This window comes from Diachasma alloeum, unplaced genomic scaffold (genome assembly GCF_001412515.2).
Source record: "Diachasma alloeum isolate Michigan unplaced genomic scaffold, Dall2.0 Dall_scaffold_00647, whole genome shotgun sequence".
NCBI classification, from domain to species: domain Eukaryota; kingdom Metazoa; phylum Arthropoda; class Insecta; order Hymenoptera; family Braconidae; genus Diachasma; species Diachasma alloeum.
In genome coordinates, this window is record NW_021680779.1 from 21,813 (window position 1) to 28,424 (window position 6,612).

Genomic DNA, 6,612 nt, shown 5'->3' on the forward strand with positions numbered 1-6,612 from the left:
AAACTTGAATTTATTGAAATTATTCGAATTTCATATTTTTATAAAATCAACGTTTTCAATTGAATTCATTGACAATTTAGAAATAGGCAAGAATAATATTCAATTTATTTTTTTAGTTCTATTCAATATATTCCATTTTTCTCCAAACAATCGTGTACAACATTTTTGTAACGTAAAATCAAATTATTTCGAATTTAAACAAAACTCGAATTAAATCATAAACATCAACTATATTTTGAGTTCCCTTTGATGCTCAAACTATTGACTTTTTCCAATTACGGAAATTATTCATTTAAAATGTTTTCTGTATTCAAATATTCAAAGACATAAAAACCGATCGAAAATCTAAATTTCCCCCGATCGATATAAAGGAAATTTTAACTCATCCATTTCTTGAAGATCTTGCAGTAATCCAAATTTAGCTCCAGGCAGTATTATTGACACAGAAATTTATTATTTTATCGAATTATATTGTTTCATTATTATTATTGAAAAGATTATTAAAACAAATTTCACAAGAATAGTTTACTCTGTATTTCAAGTTTAATTCAATTCTCTGGAAGAGAGAAAGAGAGTATATGGCTCCATGTCGCGACCGCGGAAGAGAAGACGCGATGAAGACCGCAATAAGGAACTGCGGAAAACTGGCGCGGAACTAACTTTGGGGGTGCATCGAAGCACTTTTATATACTCGCATTGTATTAGTCTTGATCAAAATATGTACATGGGTTTTAATATGTTAATTAAAAGAGGGGGCATGACACGATGTCGATGCACCAAGGTACGCCTCGGTACGGATACCTGAAACTCCTGGTGATAACGCTCTTGGAGACAATCCCAGGCGTTGGCACCTAACAATCGCGTGATCGTTATATAAATTGTTTTAATTTATTCATTATTCAATTACTCAGCATATTTCAAATCCGAAATTGTTCATAATATTTTTCTTCAACTCTGCATTTTTTCTTCATTTTTCAACATCAATTCCATCTTGCTAGATGTCCTATTTCTCATCTATTTGAAAAATTACGTAACGAGGCCTGACCACCCAAGGAAGTACCTTTAACTCGTTTTAATAAAAAAAAAACCCATTGTCTCATTCTGACTAAATTCGTGTCTTATGTCTTCGCGAGTAATATCGATCGAAAATGAGACTCGTTTCCTGTTGATTCTATCGCGAAAATTCTTTCCAAAATTACTCATCATTTTATTATTTCGAGATTTAATTATTTATTCATTGATTTATTTATTCAATTTTTAAATAAAATGCGACACGTCTTCCGACGTAACACTAAATAAATATTTTTGTTTAGATTTTTCTAGCATTCAGGGGGGGGTCTTTGCACGTGTGACCGGGAGATATTCCACCAATAAAGTTACACCCTGTATATTCTGTCTATATTCTTCTGATAATATAGTATTCAATATTCTTTCATGAAAACTTATTCAACGTTTAAGATCATGATTCGAGCGATTTTCTTCCGTGAGACACTACATCATCTTCCGTGAGACAATCCGGTGGAACTGAGCTGGTCTTATTACTATACATATCCTTTTCTCATAAAACGTAACTGAGAACTATGTGAAACGAGTTTCAAAAAGAGTTTATCTATGTTGTTTTGATAATATAGGGTTCGATATTTCTTCACATGAACTTATTCGACGTCTGAAATGATCATGAGCTCGAGCAATCTGGGTAATACCAAATTTGGAAGAATTGTAAAACTATTGAAAACGATATTATAGCGATTTCAAAAACCACGAATTAAACTTCACTCTACGAGTTGAGATTCAGTAAATTGAACATGCCTTTGTATTGTGTGTGGATCGTGCAGAGTACGCGAGTTATCCCCACTCCAACTCCCAATGGATGATTCATCATGGAACAGTCGGGAACTATCGAGAATATTCGCGACCAATCGAGTATCCTATTTCATGCAAGTCTCAACAGGACTCAGCCGACACTCCCACCCCACGAAGCGATGACTCATCGATTACGTCATCCATCCCGGAAGTTCCGCGATTGTGGCGCCAATATTCAATTTCATACAAGTTTTGACCGGTCAACATATTTCATACAAGTCCCAATAGGACTAAGGGGGACCCCCCACCGCGATAACGTCATCCTTCTCGAATGTACAAGTCTCACCAGGATTTACGGGAAACCCCCATCTCGTACATCGATGAGTTATCAGTCTGAGAGACTCACCGATATCATTCATCTTGAAAATATTCGACCATTGTTTTCACATATTTGCACGTGTTTGCATATGTTTGTAAATGTTCGAAAATATTGTCAAATATTTGCAAATGTTTCCAAATGTTTGCAGAATGTTTGCAAATATTGTCAAATGTTTGCAATTGTTTCCAAATGTTTCCACATGTTGTCAAATGTTTGCAGAATGTTTGCAGCATGTTGTCAAATGTTTGCAGAATGTTTGCAGCATGTTTGCAAATGTTTGCAGAATGTTTGCAAATGTTGTCAAATGTTTGCAAATGTTTGCAAAATGTTTGCAAATGTTGTCAAATGTTTGCAAATCTTTGCAGAATGTTCGCAGAATGTTTTCAAATGTCAAATGTTTGAAAATATTGCCAAATGTTTGCAATGTTGTCAAATGTTTGCAAAATCTTTGCAGAATGTTCGCAAATGTTTACAAAATGTTTGCAAATGTTGTTAAATATTTGCACATATTTAGGACTTACGAGGAGTCCCCCCACCGTGCAAGTAAATGAGTCATCAGCCCGAGTGACTCGTCGATGACGTCATTCATCTCGACATTTCAGCAATTGTGGCGGCAATATGCCATTTTATCCATGTTTCCACAGGTTTTCATAGTTTTATATTTCATACAAGTCCCACCAGGACGGTTCCCCTACCATGCGAGTCGATGACTCATCGATGACATCATCCGTCTCGAACCTTCCGCGACGGTGGCGCCAATATCCGATTTCATGTAAGTTTCAACAGCTCATTATATTTCATACAAATCCCAACAGGTCTTAGATGGATTCCGCACCACGCGAGTCGATGACTCATCGATAACGTCATCCTTCTCGAACGTTCCACGACTGTGGCGCCAATATCCGATTTCATGCGAGTTTCAACAGATCATTATATTTCATACAAGTCTCAACAGGTCTTAGAGGGATTCCTCCACCACGCGAGTCGATGAGTCATCGATGACGTCATCCTTCTCGAACGTTCCTCGACGGTAGCGCCCCCATTCCAGAACCTTCCACGACTGTGGCGCCCCTGGTGGCGGTTGGGTGAAGTAGTATCCAGAACCCGCTGAGCTTACCTCTCACTTCACTCTCGCTTCTTTATAAATGGCGAGAACTCGAGGGATAGCGCAGCGAAGGTTCGCGCTCCGATCTCGCCTTTCTATAAATGACGAGAGCTCGAGCGATAGCACAGCGAAGGGTTTCGCTCCACTCTCGCTTCTCCATAAATGGCGAGAGCTTATGTGATAGCACAGCAAAGGGTCTCGCTCCGCTCTCACCCCTCTATAAATGGCGAGAGCTGGGACGATAGCACAGTGAAGGCTCCCCGAGTAGAAATTTCGTCGGGAACCCCCAATGTGCATTGGGAACCTGTGAGTTTGTTGCGGGTTACTGACTTATAGGTTGTACCTGTTATATACGAAAGTATTCGGGCGAATTATTCATTTCAATTCTGAAGCAAATGAATAATTCCTCGTAATATTTTCGCTACTCGTTGGAGACCGGATGGGTGAGGATAGTGAGTGAGGGCGTAAGCAAATTCTTCACACTCACACTTACTGGCTTCGCTCACCGATCTGCACGTCTGCTCTAGATGCTAATCTCAGCACCTCGGTGACGATGTTCGGATCAAGGGGACACACCCGATGTTCAGCAGTCGCGGCCGAACCGTGCGGTAAACCGAGTATATTGTGCACGGGGTTCTTACAGAAAATAATAATTTATCTTGCTAAATAAATCACGACAATTACGCACAACCTCGTAGTCGGGTGTTCGAGCATATTATACCCTAGTGGTCAATGATTGGTCTCATTAGAATCACAAGGATCCATGAGGAAATTCGATCTTACGCAGGAATCTGTAAGTCGTAGGCGTCGCATTTCCGAAATAAATAGCGAATAGAAGCTGACGTCCGTCAGTTCCTACCATACCTGATGTGTAAACCGTAGGTCCAAATGCAACAATACTCGCAGGGACGATTATTGTCTGTCACCGATGAGTTTACCACCCATCACTAACTCACGTAGTTCAACCTGTTTGTAACTTATTTGACCCTTATAAGGTGTTAAAGGCATTCAATTATCCAAGTCCAGCTGGGCATAACTGGTTGAGAACTCATCAGTACCCTAAATAAGGGTCAAAATCAACAGTCAACAATGAAGGGCAAGAATAACGGTCAGAAATAAGGGTCTGGGAATTTTTTAATGAATTTTAACCAAAATAAGCAGAGAGCCGAGCCTTTTTGTCAGAAGGCATATGACTGTTACTTCATCCGTTATTTCTCTTTTTCATTTTATATTTCTACCAATTCCATTGGTAGCAAACTTCCAAATAGATCCATAGAAATTTTAGTTTTTAATTGAAAAGTGGCAATGTTTATTGAAAATATTTCCACGAAATGTTTGACCTTCTAAAATGGAAAATTAACCCCATAACCTCATTGACCACGACTCCATGATTCTCCTAATTGACCTCATTTTTAGGAAATGTTTCTGTGTGAAAATCAATAATAGAATCATGATATGTCTTTTTATGCAAACACGTTTTTCACATCAACTGCTCTATTTCAAAAAGTATTGAATGCAGCAATCTGAAATTTTCCATGTGAGTGCAACTCGATGATACTAACTAGTTCTCAATATTTAGGAACTTTACCATATACTTCACTCATGTAATGGAACATCAAAGCAACTTTCAGACAAGAAAAATAGAAAAATGCAAATATCTCGTAAACTTTGTGGGAACGGGTATATATATATATTTGGAAAGAACTAGTTAGGAGACATCAAGATGAAGATTTTGACAAAAAACTTGACATCGAATGAATAATTTTTGAGATATTGAACAATATGGTTATATACAAAAAATAGAATATCGTTAAACCCACTCATTCGATTTCGCTCATCGCAAATCCCAGCCTGTCATATATTAAGACGTAGAATCCTACGAAATTTCTACTTCCTATCTCAATTTTTTCTAGTGTTATCGTATTCACATCAATTTTATCACAAAAATGAAAAATGCCAATTCATGGGCGACTCACAATACTAAGCGAGCCACCCAGCCATCCAGTAATTAACATTTCCATTTTTAATGGAGATTCCTTATTTTTGGGATACAATTGATGTGAACATGATAACGCTTGAAAAAATTGAGATAGGAAGTTGAAATTTGGTAGAATTCTAGCTCTTACTATATTACAGGCTGGGATTTAAGATGAGCAAAATCGAATGAGTAGTGATAAAAATATTCAATTTTTTTGCATAGAACCATATTGTTCACTATCTGGAAAACTATTCATCTAATTTCAATCTTTTTTTCAAAATATTCGTCTTCATGTCTCCTATCTAGTTCTTCCAAAATATATATACCCATTCCTAGAAAGTTTTGGAAATGTTGACATTTTTCTATTTTTTAAAAATTAAGCTGTTGATGCAAAAAACGCTTTTCGTATAAAATGCCATATTGTTGTTCTATCATTGATTTTCACATAGACGCATTTTTTAAAAATGGGATATGCCTATCCCACTGGATCAAACAGAAATTGAATTCTCAATTTTAGAATCAAAGAAAAAATCTTTTTTTTTTTTTTCAATTGAAAAATCAAATTTCTACGGATCCATTCGGAAAGTTACTACCAATAGAATTGGTAGAAATAAAAAAATGAAAAAGACGAATAACCCATCAAATAATGGTCACGTGCCTTGTGACAGAAAGGCTCGGCCTCCTGCTTGTTTTCACAGGTTTCTCTCTATATAATAAAAAATAAGAGGGAAAATTCAGGGGACCCAAAAATTCAGGCGACGCTTGATATAAGGGTCAGGAATGAGGGTCAGGGACAAGGGTCAGGTATAAGGGTCAGGGACAAGGGTCAGGTATAAGGGTCAGGGGCAAGGGTCAGACATAATGGTCAGGAGCAAGGATCAGGCATAAGGGTCAAGAACAAGGGTCAGGGACAAGGGTCAGATATAAAGGTTATGGGGTTATAAGAGTCATAAATGACATGGGGATGTAAGGTTCATAAGGGTTATGGGGATATTAAGGGTACCTTGGGATATTAAGGGTCAAAACAAGTGTCACGCTAAGGGTCATAAGGGTTATAAGGATTAAAATAATGGTCACAAATAGTAACCCTTAGGGTCATATTGTGCCTCACTGGACAAACGTTGGATGGGGCCTGATCCCCTTCCCTTTAGGGGGGGAGAAATACATGCAGAAACAGAAATTTTGAGTGGTTTGAGTAGATTATTCTATTTGATGGCCAATGAATGTATTTCACAATAGAATTTCAACAATGCAAGTATTGAACAAACCCCCATGGTTATACCCGCATAGCCACACAGGAGGGGGGGGGGGAGAGAGCGAAGCGAGCGGGGGGGGGGCGAAGCCCCC